The following is an 18237-nucleotide window of genomic DNA, read 5'->3' as shown; positions in this document are numbered from 1 at the left end:
GGCATGGATCATGGTTTTTGCCCAACATGATTTCGCGGGGATCAATCATGCTCATACTTATGGAATGCAGCACTGCCCCCACTCGCATAACAGTCCCATTTGCAAAAAGTAGGAATTGAGAAAACGGAATTTGAAGTTTGAAAACTTGTTTCCATATAAAACTTTGAAAAATCGCCAAAATTTGAAAAATATTTCGATCATCTCGAAACTTTCACAGATTGCTTTGCACATGAATATATAGCTGTAAAAAATATTACAATCACTACAAAGTTGTTCAGTTTTGTGTTACGTAACACAAAAATCCATGATGGGACTGTATTGCGGGTACTTTTGATATGGGACGCTCATAACTTGGTATTTTTTTCACACATTGACATAAAAATTCGTACTTTTTATTATTGTTTTTGGAAGTACATCAAAAATGATGACTATTCATAACGTTAACTCAAAAGTGACGAAAAGTCAAATGGGACTGTTATGCGAGTGGGGGCAGAGCAATAAGCTGTTTATTTTCTCCCCAATATTGACATTCTGCAGGGTAGCTTATGATACTTGTTTTCTGGGGATACCGATAAATTGCATAATTATATTGTTACAAAATGTTCACATAACAACATCGTAAACTTCATTAGTTATTTAAAACGATGCTATTGCTTTGATCCAAGCAAAATTTTGATTTTAATTAATTTGCAGCATATGATTCACGAGATTTTATTATACATTTAACATCGAAGCAACATTTTTTACACAAAACTAACTACACAAAAGAACCATAAATTATGATAAGGTCTTGTTGTTCTCTTCTACTCGGGTCACGTTTTCAATTGGTCCAGCGCGCAATTTTCGGACAACCCAAGCTGGTGAAACCTCGCGCTTGAGCTCACCGCACCGAGTACGAAGGAATCAAAAGCAAAAAGAAGGGCGTACATGATGTTGCGATAAGCAATTACCCCAATGCATTGAATTGCTGCGGTCTGAATGGATGATCCATAAATTCTGACATTTGAGAGAGAAAATTTTTCTTGTTAATATTTTAACATCTCCGAACCTTCCAAGAACTCGAATAAGTTTATACCACATCAGAGAAGTAATGCGTGGTCGACCCCCTTTCAGGTGATCCAGCAAAAACGAACCAATATCGATGATCGACGTCGGTCGCTCGGTGGAAGCCTTCGTACCGCGACCGACCTCTTCGAACACGGTGGCGTAGACTGATGATCGGCAAGTTTCTTCTGGCTGAAAATGGACGATCCAAAAGTACCTCGGCCAAAGGTACATAATAAGTACATAGCCAGAGCCAGCCACACGAGCTGGAAGACTTACTCAACCGACTTACCCAACCGAGACCAAACGACGAGGCCCGGTCTAATGAGAGTACGCAATGCCGCGGAGTGGGCAACAAAAAGTAGCTGCTACAATGAGGAGCGTGCTCTGCGGGACGGTATAATAATGCTCTTGCTTACCGAGTTCGGTAGATAGGTGTACAGCTTTACATAGACGTAAGAAACAGGCCTTGCGATCACGTGTAGATAACCGCGATGCGATGGGCTGGCAGTTTAACCAGGTGAGGGGCATTCAGCCGAAATCGCCATTTTGTTTGGTTGTTGTGTATTTTTTTATCGGCTCTCCCCACTGGTGGTTGCCACCGGGTACCTATGTAGACCTTTTAAACGACGCCCAACTTTTCTTTTTACGTTCGATTGCCGGTACGCATTCAGGGGGGTGAATATAAGCGGCGTGATGTTGCCCGCGAAGGTAACTGCAGCGAATAGGTCTTGTTTTGTATTTAGCTCCACATGGTACTTTGATGAAACGTTATGAGTTTATCTCTTAATGCTTTCGGTAGAAACCCGCTTTGTTCGAATAAGTGAAGAAAACGTTCCGTTATTGACATGTATTCGATTGATTTTTTTTTCAGACTGTGTAATTCGTTATGGTGGATTCTGAACGTAAATCCTTATGTTAGTTGATTCTGAACCCCAAGAGACCTAAAATCCTTGCAAATCCTCTACAGCTTCACAATTGTGTTGAAAAAATTATCCCTTTCTTTTTAATTATAGCATAAAAACGTATTAAATGTGAGATAAGATGAATATTTATTTCAAAAACTTTTGTTCCACCACTTTTTATGGAAACACTTTTTCATATCCAAGCAACTTCCTTAATCATTGGAACTAAAATACCTTTCGGTGTTAGGTAGTCAAAGCATTATTGTAATGTAGTGTACGAGGTCAGGCCTTTCCGGTGAAACTCCGAGGAAATATAAGCAATTCTTCATTGGATGGGTAAATGCACTGATGAGCGACTGTCAAAAGGTGACAACCGCGAACATCTTTCTGTTGACTTCCTTCGGTTGTATTCTGAATGATTGTTATTGATTAATGGGTACACGTAGATAAATGCAAGTGGCTGCCGTTGGCTAGCTAAGTGGAAACAGCAGAAGCTACAATATCCTAATTATACCATGAATTTTACAAATTTATTTATTACTACTGGATCCAAAATTGTTAACCCTGATGGTTTATGTTTGTAGTTGTTCTCCGCCGCACTGAGTGTGTTTAGCGAAGCGAGCTGTGACAGTTGCCTGGGGTCTCTAGGTAGCCCATGTACCCATTATTGAATTAAGAACAAATTTGTTAAACCATTAATAATTTAAATTACTGTAGTTTGCATAGAAGAAGGAGAACTTAGTTTGCAAACAAGCGAAACATAGGATCTGTTCAAATCGAGAACATAAATGCTTAGAGGTCATTCATTCGTTCTTTCGTTCATTGGGAGGAGGAAGGGTATAAGAAAATTTGTCACTTCATGTGTGACGTATACGAAAAAGTTACACTGCAGTGCACTGTGGGCGTACGAGAATTAAATTTCTTCTAAAATTAAGGTTTGAAATTATACCTTCGAAGATGTACTTACCTTACCAATCAGGCTAAGGCCGGGGTGGCCTCTGCTGTACATAGTAGCCGCCTCCATTCCACTCGGTCCATGGCTGTTTGTCTCCAGTTCCGCACTCTGCGTAGGGTCCGCAGATCGTCCTCCACTTGGTCGACCCACCTAGCTCGCTGCGCTCCACGTCTTCTTGTACCGGTCGGATGACTCTCGAGAACCATTTTAGTCGGGTTGCTATCCGACATCCTGATGACGTGACCCGCCCACCGTAGCCTCCCGATTTTCGCGGTATGGACGATGGTTGGTTCTCCCAGCAGCTGATGCAGCTCGTGGTTCATTCGCCTTCTCCAGGTCCCGTCTTCCATCTGCACTCCGCCGTAGATGGTACGCAACACCTTCCGTTCGAAAACTCCAAGGGCGCGTTGGTCCTCTGCACGTAGGGTCCATGTTTCGTGCCCATAGAGAACGACCGGTCTAATCAACGTTTTGTAGATAGTTAACTTGGTGTTACGGCGAATTTTATTTGATCGTAGACTTCTGCGGAGTAAGCACGACTTCCTGCCACAATGCTCCTCTGAATTTCTCTGCTGGTGTCATTGTCGGCGGTCATCAGTGAGCCCAAGTACACGAATTCTTCAACCGCATCGATTTCATCACCGTCGATATAAATTCGGGGTGGCGGGCGCGGTGATTCCTCCCTGGAGCCCTTTGCCAACATGTACTTTGTCTTCGACACATTAATGACTAATCCGATTCGCCTGGCTTCACTCTTTAGTCGGATGTACGTTTCCGCCATCGTCTCAAATTTACGAGCAATAATATCAATGTCATCAGCGAAATCAGTGAAAACCGTCCCACTCGTGTTTATCCCCGCTCTTCTAATTACACCCTCTAAAGCAATGGTGAACAGCAAGCACGAAAGACCACCACCTTGCCGTAACCCTCTGCGAGATTCGAAGGGGCTCGAGAGTGTCCCTGATACTCGAACTACGCACATCACTCGATCCATCGTCGCCTTGATCAATCGTATCAGTTTATCCGGGAATCCGTATTCGTGCATAATCTGCCATAGCCGTTCTCGATCGATTGTATCATACGCCGATATGAAATCGATGAACAAGTGATGCGTGGGCACGTTGTATTCGCGGCATTTCTGCAACACCTGGCGGATGGCGAACATCTGGTCCGTTGTAGCGCGTTCACACATAAATCCAGCCTGATATTGCCCCACGAACTCCCTTGCAATCGGTGATAGACGGCGGCATAAAATTTGAGAGAGTATCTTGTAGGCAGCGCTGAGTAGTGTGATCGCGCGGTTGTCCCCGCAATCCAACTTGTCGCCTTTTTTTTTGAAGATGGGAAACACGATACCTTCCATCCACTCCTCCGGTAATGCTTGCTACTCCCAAATCTTGGTTATGACTCAATAGTGTAGTGCTCTCGCCAGTGCTTCTCCACCGTATTTTAGAAGCTCGCTTGGTAGTTGATTTGCTTCTGCGGCTTTGTTGTTTTTCAACCGGCCGACCTCCTCCTCAATCTCTTGGAGGTCAGGTGCCGGATCTTCGAAGATGTTTGAGGATAGTTAAAGAACTTTTATAAAAAAAAAATGCACTGAGATAATATTCACTGCGGATCTACGTAAGATGTTATATAAATTTTCCAAAAACTTTACCCTTCGTTTTTTATGATTTTTCTGTAGAAAGCTGACTTTCAGCCCCAACATTTGCCAAATTGCCCAGGATAGTCAAATGCTTCTAACTATTTTTTCTCGAATGGTCGAGAGGTTTTCAGAAGCATTTCAGAAAGTTGCAGAGGAGTTCTGGAGACGTTACAGGGGCGTTGTCGGGGGTTGAGGAGAGTCTCAGGTGCATTCAATGGGGTCCGAGGTGGCATTTTAGTATGTTTCAGAAGATATTCAGCAAGTTTCAGAGGCGTTGCAGGGGCGAATGCGGACGTTGAGGAAAGTCTCAGGTGCGTTACGGGGGTACGAGAGGCTTTCAGGGTTTATTTCGGTGGCATTCCAGGATGATTTACTGGGTTTCCAGTGGGTTTTAGAGACGTTACTGGGGCGTTTTCGGGAGATTAGGCGTGTTTCCGGAGGTTCTCGGAGGAATTTCAAGAAAATTGAGAGGATATTCTGAGGATTTTGGAGGCGTTACAAAAGCGTTTTCGAGGGTTTCAGAAGTTTTCATACGCGTTTCAAAGAAGCTCGAGGTGGATTCAGGAGTTTCCGGAGCCATTTTACAAATTTTCAGGGGATTCCATAGGGCCTCACAGGAGTTACAGAGGGTCTTGAGGGGGTTCGTGGAGGCTACAGTCACCTACAGTATTTAAAAGTACATTTTGGATCACTACTTTCAGGTGAGATTCAGGGGAAGCTGTTTCAGGTGGTTCCAGGAGGGATTCAAAATGTTCCCGAATGATAACGCTTGTAGATCTGATGACATATACTCAAAAGAGTTCTTGAAGAATCTCAAACAAACATTGAATTCATCACTTGACAGTATATAGGGTATAAGTACCATTCCTTGGCCTAATTTACAAGCCGCCTTGACAATTTTGACCATAACTCATAAATTAATAGCACTAGCAATAATATGTTGACCCTATTACGCACTCTAGGCAATGCATGTTTCACCAATTGGAAGTAAACTAACGTAAATATTCAAGAATTTACTTAATTACGTTGAAAAGATTCGATGCGATGGTATGCAACGTTGGTCTATGGTACACAAATTGGCCTATTAGTGGATACAACGTTGGCCTATTGCTTTCCAAGCGCTAGAGCCACTTATTATCTCATTTTTTTAATATTTCTGCTGTAGTATTATCACAGTTTGTTCACCAATCTTACGTTCAAATTACATTTTTGGAGCCAAATTTTCAAAAAACTAAAAATAAATCACTTTAACTAAAGTTCTTTCTTAATTTAGTAACGAAAACAACGCAACCCTATTATTGTGTTATATTTTTACAGTCAACGCACACAAAATCTTTCTTCCTGTTCGTTCTTTCTGATTCTTACGTCAGCAATGTTGATGACGTCACTTTATCGGTGTTGTTGACGTCACTTTACTGATGGGCCAAGATTTGGGTACATAATGAAAAAAATGTCCTCAATATTCGGCCCACATTTAATTTGTAAAATAACTATCATTCATTGAAAACAAATATACAAGTTCAGAATAGCGTCTTTGACCGTCGCATCAAATGTTTAGTTATTGAAAAGTCAATTCGAAATGTTCCAAAATCATGCCATTTATGATCACGTGCAAGACTACCCACTAAGCCGAAGAATCATGGCGTCTACAAAAGTTAAACAAAGTGACATTTTCATTCAATTTTAATGCTCCAAAGTACTAAAATTGAAACGAAATGTTACAGTTGTTTGGCGCATAGGTTTTCCGATATTCAGTTATGCGTGTTTGTTTGAATTTTTGGTTTACGTTAAGATAGGCCGAACGAGGGGACCATGCCAACGAAGCATCCCGATTCCCTATTTGCATGAGACTACAAACATGAATTTTATTGAAACACAAGTTATGCATGTTGATTCGATGACTCGATAGCTCTTCATCTCTCACCTCTAAACACGCTTTAAATTCCCCTTAAGGGGCTGTCCAATAATTACGCAATTAATTCCATTAATTAAGTCAACATCTTATGAGCCATACAAACATATTTGGGTTCTCATACAAAACATCTTACAAGGGGGTAAAAGGTGGCGAAAAGTCGTGAAAATTCCCTTACGTAATTAAATGGACAGCCCCTAACTCCACTCGCTACTTCTTTCTTGTAAACCCGTTACCTTTGCTTAACCTATATCCGCCCAGCGTCTAATTTTTAGTACAATCCTTTTGATGTGAATATCTTAACAATCACGCTAAATTTTAGGGTACTGTCTTCTGAGAAGTTGTTGATCACTTCCATACCTTGTTTATAATGGGCAATGTAATGTGTGACTGGCGCAAACGTTGCTGCGAAGATTACATATAGCCTCGATTTATGGGCTTCATTTCCAACGTGTTTCCCTGAAATCTTGCCAGTGATTAATACTTTGTAGTTGAATAATAAAACTTCTATTCAATTGATCTCTGGTTAAAAAAATTCCTCATAAAATGGCGCTGTTGTAATATTTACTTGATTTGCCAATATATCAGCTAAATAAAACGATACAATTTGGGTGTTTTTACTACTATCAGGTCAAGCTTAGTTCTTTAAAGTTATTATTACTTTTTGGTATAATCTCAATGTACCTATCTGTTTGCTTATCTTTCCGTCTTGTAACTTGAAAATAGTTTTTATAGTCTCAAGTTTTGAGACTAAAAAATGCGAAAAAAATGCGGACAAAATTAAATAGCAGTATTTGAATTTTGTCGAGACCGAAAAAACATTTTTGCAATTATATGGTATAACATTGAATTTTTCAATCTCCGAAATTGTGCCGAAATGGCCTACTTTTCTTTACTAGTATAAGAGTGCCGAAAAGTAGTACTTTTCAGCACCTTTAAGGGTGCCGAAAAGTAGTACTTTTCGGCACTTTTACAAAGGTACACTTTTCACAGGTTTTTCCGAAACACTGATATCCTTTCGTAGTTTTATATCGATTCCATGGTTGCTTTCTATGTCTGTTTGGCAGATCGCATCTGATTAGAAATGATTCCAATTCAGATTAGGTCAGCCAAACATACGTAGCGTGAGAACCAGCAGCAAACAACGCTCGTTTTTGACGTAGCTCCGAGTACTTATGATAGTTATAAACACAGCCTACCTGATTGAAAAAAGGGTTTGTGCGCATGGATGCTTCCACGTGGTTTCTCCCTTGAGGCATGTGTGGCAATCAGAAATGATCGTACTCAAGTGTATTTTTTATAATTGCAAAAAATGTTGTATGCAACTCGTTGCAAAACTCGATTTTTTCAGCACTTGTCGTATTTATCCAACTCGGCAAGCCTCGTTGGATAAATGTACGACTCGTGCTGAAAAAATCATCATTTTGCAACTTGTTGCATAAATAACTATTATGCAATTCAGTATCATACTTTATATTATGATTGTAACTAATTTCGGTATCATAATGGCCATTTTTTCCGAACTGGTTCATTATGCAACTGAAATGAGTTGCATAATGAAAAATAGTTGTATAATGTTCATAACGCAACTCATTTGAGTTGCATTATGAACATTATGAACATTATGCAACTCATTGCATTATGAAAAAATCATTGCATAAAATTTTGTATGGAACTCGTTGCAAAACTCGTTTTTTTAGCACTCTTCGTATTTATCCAACTTGGCAAGCCTCGTTGGATAAATGGACGACTCGTGCTGAAAAAATCAACTTTTTGCAACTCGTTACATAAATAACTATTTCAAGTTGCATTCCATCACAGTCGCAACCAATATCTTTCCGTCTATCTGGTTTATTTTTTTTTATTTATCTGTATTAATGAGATTTTTAGCCCTAGGCTAGTTTATCTCGGGACCCTCGATTTAGTTCCCTTCCGAAGGAAGAACTTACATTTTGCGAGATTGTCGGGAGTGGGATTCGATCCCAGGCCCTCGGCGTGGTAGTCAAGTATTCTAACCACTTTAAAAAAATTATATAAGTGCAAACATGATCACCAAGGACAGGGTAGATCTTAGAGTATAAGGTAGGGTAGAGGGTAGGGTACAGGGTTGTGGTAGAGTGTAGGGTAGATGGTTGGGTAGAGGGTTAGGATGGTGGGTAGGGTAGAGAATTGGAGTAGATGGTAGGATGGAGGGTAGAGAATTGGAGTAGATGGTATGGTAGGGGAAAATGTAAGATGAGATGAGATTTTCTTAAGATAGTTTCAGAAATATGCTAGGTCATTAGGCCGAAGTTCATTAGGCCGAATGGTCATTAGGCCGAATGGTCATTAGGCCGAATGGTCATCAGGACGAATTGAAAATTAGCTGTGGTTTTTACCTTTTCCAACAATTTTTGCCAAAAACTAGTTTAACAATGAAACTAGAAAGAATAGCCTATGTAATAGCATTGTTTTGAGGTCCCCGTTTTCGAACGTCCAGTAGTGCATATATGACCGACTAAAATACCGGAGAATCTAACGTGTTTGAGCATAAGCGCCGGGAAATTTCACTGAAGTGCAAATTCAGACAGACTGTATCGGGTATTCTGCGCAAATTACTAAAAATTGTGTGCATAGTTCGACATCCATAATGGCTAAAACCTGCGAGAAGTGCTCACATTCTATCGACAACAGTGATTTGGTTACAGTTTGCGAAGGTAAATGTGCCAAAACGTTTCATGCCGCCTGTGTTGGTGTCACCGAAACCGACTTGTGCGCCCTGTCGTGTAACCAGTGAACCGTATAGTACATTTTTTTCATTATCGTCGCAACGCCTTTACCGTCATGACTAATGTTGCATACTACCGTCACACACTACATTCATGCTGCCGTCGATGCATCAATGTCGTCTAGGCTTAGTGCACCAGTTATGGCTATAGTACCTCAAATTCGCCATAGTTGATTTTCAACCTTTAAAGATACAAATCAACAAGAAAAAAATCGTGAACAACAGATCACGACCACAAAAGATGATTGCAATCATACAAACATCACAATTTGCTCAAATTATGGTAGAAATAAATCTTTTTCCTTAACTTTTCGGCCTCCTTGCACCCTATTTCGCCATAGTGTACCAGTTATGGCAACTCCCATAAGGAATGCATGTAAATAGTGCGAAGTGGAACCCAAATTAACAAATGTGTCCATAACTGGTACAGGGTTCCTATCATTGGCACACGCCGTAATAAATACTTAAAGTAGTTTTGGCTCCGTTTCTATATGTTTCCTGTAAAGTATGAAAACTAATCAATCATTTGACTTATTGTTTACATTCGTCGGTCTTCTTTTTATTTTAGTAGAAATAGTTTTTCTTAGGTAGTGCGATAACTGGTACAGGCACCCTACCATGAATGTAGCATTTGGCACCATGATTGTAACACAAATCAAGATGATGGGAGTACGAAATGACAGTTTTGAAATGTAGAATTGGAGTTCCAGTGGTTCCGAAAACTGCGAAAGAAAAATGCGGATAACTCGTGCTAGAGGGTGTCAAGGGCGTTACTTGGGGTCTGAGGGGGTTTAAGGGGGATTTCAGAGGCATTCCAAGAAGCTTCAGAGCATTCTCAGCGGATTTCAGAAACGTTACAGAGGCGTTACATGGCGTTTTCTGGGGTTTCGGAGGGTCTGAGATGCGTTACATGGGGTTTCTGGGGGTTTTAGGGGAATTTTGGAGCCATTCCAAAGAGCTTCAGAGCACTTTCGGCGGATTTCAGTAACGTTACAGAAGCGTTACATGGTACTTTTGGGGGTTTCGGAGGGTCTGAGGTGCGTTACATGGGGTTTCTGGGGGTATTAGGGGGATTTTGGAGGCATTCCAAAGAGCCTCAGAGCATTTTCGGTGGATTTAGGAAACGTTACATGGCGTTTTCTGGGGGTTCGGAGGGTCTGAGGTGCGTTACATGGGGTATCTGGGGGTATTAGGGGGATTTTGGAGGCATTCCAAAGAGCTTCAGTGCATTTTCAGCGGGTTTCAGTAACGTTAGGGAGGCGTTACATGGCGTTTTCTGGGGTTTCGGAGGGTCTGAGGTGCGTTAAATGGGGTTTCTGGGAGTATTAGGGGGATTTTGGAGCCATTCCAAGAAGCTTCAGAGCATTTTCGGCAGATTTCAGAAACGTTACGGAGGCGTTACATGGCGTTTTCTGGGGTTTCGGAGGGTCTGAGGTGCGTTACATGGGGTTTCTGAGGGTTTTAGGGGGATTTTGGAGGCATTCCAAAGAGCTTCAGAGCATTTTCGGCGTATTTCAGAAACGTTACGGAGGCGTTACATGGCGTTTTGTGGGGTTTCGGAGGGTCTGAGGTGCGTTACATGGGGTTTCTGGGGATTTTAGGGGGATTTTGGAGCCATTCCAAGAAGCTTCAGAGCATTTTCGGCAGATTTCAGAAACGTTACGGAGGTGTTACATGGCGTTTTCTGGGGTTTCGGAGGGTCTGAGGTGCGTTACATGGGGTTTCTGGGGGTATTAGGGGGATTTCGCAGGCATTTCAAAGAGCTTCAGAGCATTTTCGGCGGATTTTAGAAACGCTACGGAGGCGTTACATGGCGTTTTCTGGGGTTTCGGAGGGTCTGAGGTGCGTTACATGGGGTTTCTGGGGGTATTAGGGGGATTTTGGAGCCATTCCAAGAAGCTTCAGAGCATTTTCGGCAGATTTCAGCAACGTTACGGAGGTGTTACGGAGGTGTTACATGGCGTTTTCTGGGGTTTCGGAGGGTCTGAGGTGCGTTACATGGGGTTTCTGGGGGTATTAGGGGGATTTTGGAGGCATTCCAAAGAGCTTCAGAGCATTTTCGGCGGATTTCAGAAATGTTACTGAGGCGTTACATGTCGTTTTCTGGGGTTTCGGAGGGTCTGAGGTGCGTTACATGGGGTTTCTGGGGGTTTTAGGGGGATTTTGGAGGCATTCCAAGAAGCTTCAGAGCATTTTCAGCGGATTTAATTTCAAAGTCGTTACAAAAGCGTTTTTGAGGATGGCGGAAACCCTCAGTAGTGTCCCTATATTGTCCCAGAAACCCCAAGCGCCATATTTAATTCCAAAATGGCCTAGGATATCGGGTTTCAACATCAACTCAATTAGCCAGGTCTGAAAATATCCGTATGGCATGAGACTTTTTGATTTGTTAGACGTGGGCCGTAACTATTCAGTTGGGAGCCACTGACTTTTGTTCCCCTGCTCCATTGGTGGTTATGACCCTCGGAACGCACAATCCAAAAATTTTTGTCTCCCCTTCTTCACACTTCCGGTTCCAAATGTCACAGTCACCCATGAATATTTCATCTGGTCATACGTGAATGTTTTTGTTGCATGATAGTCAAGACCATACACCCACGATTATCATGCAAACTACAGTTTTTGATAGTACATTTTGGATCACTGCGTGTAACATCATCTGGATCTGCGATGCCTGCATGGACCTGTTCTATAAGATGCGAGATAGAATGTATGCCGATGCAACAACGAACACGACTATCGCCCAACCATCCCGATCAGTTGACGACCAAATCAACGAACTCAAATGCGCTGTGACCGAAATCGCCAACACTCTCGCACACGTGATACAAAAGCAAGATGTAGCTGCTCCGTTTCTACACTCCACTCCCGTATCATCGCATGAACTGCTAGATGGAACTCGTAAGGATGAGATGAATGAAGACCTATCCAGCGAAGCAACAGAGAAACAATCGTCGTCGCTTCTCCAACCGCCTGAATATTTTTCGTTGTACCTGACAAACATTGATAAATGCGCCACCGAAAGTGATATTAGTATGATGGTATCCCGTTCTTTGAATGTCCCATTAGCGTGCTGTACTGAAATAGTGAAGCTTGTTCCAAAATCCAAGAATACTAGCCTGTTAGATTTTGTGTCATTTAAAGTTTTATTGAATACGAATTTGAAACCACTAGCGATGTGCCCATCAACATGTTTTTATTACGATTGTGAATTGAAAAATGCTTCAGGGTGTAGTGTGTTTGTTATTATGTTAATTTTTTTTGTAAGCTACTGTTGAAATGATATTTGCGTGAGTTTTTGTATTCATATGGTACGGAGATTTGTTGTTAAATGTATACTAGTCTTAAGATATTCAATAAGACCTATAAGGGTCAGTTGGATTAAACCAAATAAACCAAATGTTTTAAAGAAGGAAAAATTTATGAATTGAATATCAGCAGTTTCAGCGCCAAAAACTATTTTAGCAATGATACTAGAAAGAAAAGAGAGAAAAATTCATGGGTAAAATATCAGTAGATTCAGCATCAATAAAGTATCTTCGTGCCTGTCACACGATACACACATGTAAAATGGTAATTTGCAGAAGAAACTCTCAGTTAATAACTGTGGAAGTGTTCATAGAATACTAAGCTGAGAAGCAGGCTTTGTCTCAGTAGGGACGTAACGGCAAGAAGAAGACCCAATGACCATTCGGCCTAATGACCTTCGGCCGAATGGCCTGACACCTTTCAGGAATCAGGAGTCTCCAGTTAGCCTAGTGGTTAAGGCTATGAATCGCCAATCCGGAGACGGCGGGTTCGATTCCCGTTCCGGCCGGGAAAATTTTCTCGACTACCTGGGCATAGTGTATCATGGTGCTTGCCTCACAGTATACAAATTCATGCAATGGCAGGCAAAGAATGCTCTTCAATTAAGTGGGAAGTGCTCGAAGAACACTTAGTTGAAGCGAGGCAGGCCAAGTCCCAGTGCGGACGTAGATCCACAAAGAAGAATAAGAAGACGAAGAAGAAGAAGACGAAGAAGAAGAAGAAGAAGAAGAAGAAGAAGAAGAAGAAGAAGAAGAAGAAGAAGAAGAAGAAGAAGAAGAAGAAGAAGAAGAAGAAGAATAAGTTTCAGGAATTTCTCTCGAAGTTCTCTCGAGTTTCTTCTCAAGGTTTCTCCCGGTATTCCTTGAGATATCCCGTCCGGAATACCTGTAGGAATTCGTCCTGAAACCTCTTCATGGATTTCTGCCAGGATTGCTTTAGAAAATCTGGAAATAATGCATTCAGCTGTGGGTCGTATTTTGTATGTTTAACGTGATTCAATGATACTATTAGACAGAGAAATTGCTCCCTCTTTCCGAAAGAAATGGTGGATTGTTTTGGAGCAATGAAGTACATTCTGCAGCTATGGAATAAGGTTTTGTCCAAAAGAAAAATTTTCCTTGCTCAAGAATGCTTAATTGGAGATAAGTACGAGAGCTTTTTGAAACGGAAATTTTAAAATCAATAGCTCATTTCGTGTTTATGGTTTAATGCACTAAACCCCAAGTATTCTAGAAGATGTTTATAAAATCACAAATTGATGAAGAATAGTTGTGCTCAGCTGAAACCACTATAGGACTTACTATAATATAGTAAAACCCTTGATAAAACTATCATAAAAACAATTGAAACCAAATATAATTAAGATTTTTATGTTGTTTCGTACTTCCATTGGTTACACAACTCATTATGAAACACCATTGAAAACAAAAACTGGCATTCAGTTACAAACAAAGTTTCAATTCTCGTCGGATGCCTCAGCCTCCATACAATGTATATAATTGAACATCACGTGCGAACACGACAGGTTGCAGTAGACTAGTTGGCGGAGCGCAAACAACAGTAGCAATAATGAAATGATTACAGTGTTTCTTATTGGGACGATTAAAAACAGTTTCTTTTTTATTATCGACCAAAAAGTGGTTAACCCTAATGCACATTACATTTCGGATCTAGCATTTCCACCTTGAATTTCCACCTCGTTGAACTCATTCCGCGGAAGGTGAGCTCCGACAGTTGGCCGGGGTCCCCGTGGACCCCACATACCCATTAATAAATTAAGATCAAATTAATAAAGCCATCAATCAAACTAATTGCCTACAATTCAAATAAAGAAAGGGCAATTAAGCTAGCGACATGTAACACGATGGATCAGTACAAATATTTGTAATTTAATTCCTGATACACAATTAAGTTGAAAAACATAAAAAAATGTGAAAAAAAGATGATCACTGGGAAAAATTAATAAACTACCAGTTTTCAATAGATTTAAAAAAAAGTTGCATTACTGTTTTTAGGAATGTGACGTATATAACAGTTGGCAAGCATATTGATCATATATTTGTAATATTTAGGAAGGGTGTCTGTATACGTAGTTGTTGATGTGTCACCGTTTTCTTCTGCTACGAAATCTGTCGCTGTTTTTGGAAGTAGTTTGACGAAATTATTATCAATACCATTTTCCGTATTTGTATTGCACCACTCCTCATCGTATTCCCGTGAAAAATCATCAAAATTGGCGATTTTCTGGCTGTACGATGACCGAAACTAAATCAGCAAGTTGTGAAGAAATAGTAAAATGCAAAAAGTGCGCGATTTGTATATACACAGAGCTTGGTCTGTATACAATATGTGCTGGTCCGTGTAAGCGATCGTTCCACGCCGCATGTGCTGGTGTAAGTAGGGAAGCATTACGATTTATATCACGAGGTCTTTTATGGATGTGCGGCGAATATTCCCCGATATTTAACGAATGGATAGAGTCGAAGGAAAGGCCCCCATCAGCGGACGATACAAGTTCTATTCATGCAGAAATAACTGAACTGAAATCGCAAGTATCTTTGGTCGTGGACACTCTGCAAAGACTCGCTACGAACGAAACACAGTCGACTGCTTTTCATCATTCAACCCCCGTTGTGGCTGCGAGAGGAATAAATGCTAGATTTGAGGATGCTGTAGAACGTGATGATACTGGAACAGAACACGCCGAACCGAAAGAGAACCGACAAACCGTCCCAAATGATCGTTATTTTACATTGCTATTGACGAATATCGACAACGGTACCTGCGAGAATGATATTGAGAGGTTGGTTAATCGATGCCTGGGTGCGACAACCGGAGATTGCGTGGAGATAGTGAAGCTGGTATCAAATCGATCGGACTGTAGTCTTTTAGACTATATTTCATTCAAGGTGGTCTTGAAATGGAGATGGAAGGATGTTGCTCTGCGGACGTCAACATGGCCAACTGGTATTGTATTTCGGGAGTTTCGTCAGCGTCGCTGCAACGTGTGGAAACCGTAACTTGTTTTGTGAATTGTAGAGCTGTTTATCGCATTTGTAATTTGAAGTAGTTGTGCTGGATTCATGTATCATTTTTATGTTGTTTGAATATTGAATATTGTATTGTAATATTTTTGTATGCTGTATGGATATGGTAACGTTCGGGATGTAATTGTCTAGATTGATAGTTTATATTAGATCATACTCCAGTCTGTACAGCTAGTATTAGTTGAATAAATAAATAAATTATATTACAAAAACTAAGCTTTACCAAACAAAATCTGCAATACTTTGCTTGTATTAATTTTTGATCTCCAAAATTATTTCTGCAACTTATGTTCTTGGTTCCGAAAAAAACCCAAACACCTGCCGTGTCAAACCATACACCTGGGTTTGTTATTAAATCAATCAGTGTATGCCTTCAGGAAATTGCTCCATGAAATTTATAATGATATTCAAATTTTTCCTCACATCATCGAGACCGGCTATTTTCTGGTTCAAGATTGGACTTTTTTTTTTGTAATCCACAATCCACCCTCAACTGTCTTAAATTATTCTAAAAATTAAATTAAAAAAAAACAACATTCTCTGGAACATAATTTTCTGCATCATGCAATCGGCTCATTTCGACGTGCTCACACCCGCACCTAGCTCATTAGGCACACAGCATAATCTTCGTGCGGATTTTTTTTTATTCTGCTTATCATTAAACTCTAAACTGCAGACCCGGACTGGCTGACTGGTTGATCCACTCGGTATTAACTTGATTGCACGAATGGACTGGCCGTTGCGTTGTTGGTGTGTTCTAAGCCTACACGCGGGACCCTAATGAGCGGTCGGTCGGCTTCGTTATGCATAACCTGTATGCATGCGCCACACTATAGTAAAGTCCACCTCCGCCGCGCGCAGTCCCATCAAGAGCCGAAACTCGTCAAAGCTTGGACACGATAATGAAGTCTTTGGCCAAAAAATTATCCATCCATCAGTCGTCCTCCTCGTTGCGTTGTTGCACTATACTGCAGTGGTTTATTTTGGTTTGCTTGCCGAACCTGGAGAGTGCACGATCGAGGTATCCTTTTGGAGAATCTGTCTGGAAGGATGCAACGGGGTGCAATTTTCTCGTCTCAAATACTCCCACTCGAGTGCAGCGATAGAGGCAGTGCGGTGGCGGCGGCAAACGAATTCGATAGTGAATCTGCAGTTGAAAACATGTTCAACTACAAGAAAAAAGTGTAGGGGAACAAAGCCCAAAATGCCAAGATGGGGTAAAATGGCCCAACTCATAAAATCATTCCTGAATGGGACTTGATCATCAAACATTCTTCTAGAAGCTAGGTCACCAAAACCACGAAAAATCCTTTGATTTTCCAATGAAATTTGGCAACTTCCGGTTTTTCGTGCTTACAATTAAGGTTTTCTGGTCATTTTATTACCAGCCTAGTGTTTCCAACGAGATTGAGGCACACATGGAGACGCATGGTTGTTGATGTCTAAGCTTTCCATGTTAGGGGTCATTCAAATATTACGATCACCGTTTTGCGGGGAGGGGGGTAACACTCCATTTATTGAGTATACGAAAAAAGCGGGACAGAGGGGGGAAAAGGAATCGGAAATGCCCAAAAACTGATGGACGTAATTTTTGAATGTTTTCATGAAGTGGCATCTTACCCCATGGCAGATGGTCGTTTTGCACCACTTCCGTTTTACGAATCAGTTTTTAAAATCGCTGAAAATCGATGAAAATGCAATAGTTTTGTGAATATTTTTGCTGAAGCATTGAGCAAATATTGTCTAGTTGCTGTTACCACTTTGGAAGCCTACCAAATGAGGCTAATTATCATTGAAAACTATGAAAGTTTGAAAAATGGCATTTTACCCCACTTGACCCTACTTTGAATTTCCTTCGCGGTGAAGTACATGTATTACATAAAATTTTAAATAGCTCGTGCGCTCAAATTTTTGTGAAATAGGGTTATGAATGCCATAACTAATCTGTAGCAAATTCAATCTATTCGAAAACAAGCGATTACGGTACGATAGATTCAGTTCTTTTTGGTTTAAAAAAAAAACACCTTTTTCATGTAAAAAAATCATAACATTGATATGATTTTTTTTTTTGAAAAATGTTGATCGTTCAAGGACACGCCACATGAATAGCGAACACTAAAAATAAATGGTTGAAATTGGTTGAGAACTGTTTACGCAATCGTAGTCACCACATCCACCAGAAAAAAACATAATTCCGAGATAATCACGTTTAAAGTTTCAAGTATGCACTACGCGCCCGTAAGAGAGCGAGGGGCAAAACGCTACATCTTTGCTTGTACTGCCTGAATCTCTATTTGTATAGTAATTTTACCACGGGTTTTCCGATAAGTTTCCACCTTCTGTAATTTCAGTAAGGTTTTTTTTTTATTTTTCCATGTTCATGTCCAGAAACTTTTCAGAAATGCTTCAAACTATTTCTTTGAAAACCCAAATTCTTCCCAAGGTTTCTCCAAGAATTCTTCGAGAAATTCCTTCAGTTATTCCAGCAGAAACTCAGAGCACATAAGTGATCCGATTTTGTCAGCCCCTTTCTGGAACACATGTTTTACTCTTTGCAAAAACATAAATAGTTTTCAAACTTTTTATCTCATTATGTTCTACATGTCAGTTGTAAGTTGATGATAAACAATAATAAATCAATTGAAATTCGACT

Source organism: Aedes albopictus, chromosome 3, assembly GCF_035046485.1.
Source record: "Aedes albopictus strain Foshan chromosome 3, AalbF5, whole genome shotgun sequence".
Classification (NCBI taxonomy): Eukaryota; Metazoa; Arthropoda; class Insecta; order Diptera; family Culicidae; genus Aedes; species Aedes albopictus.
This window is presented reverse-complemented; position numbering follows the sequence as displayed.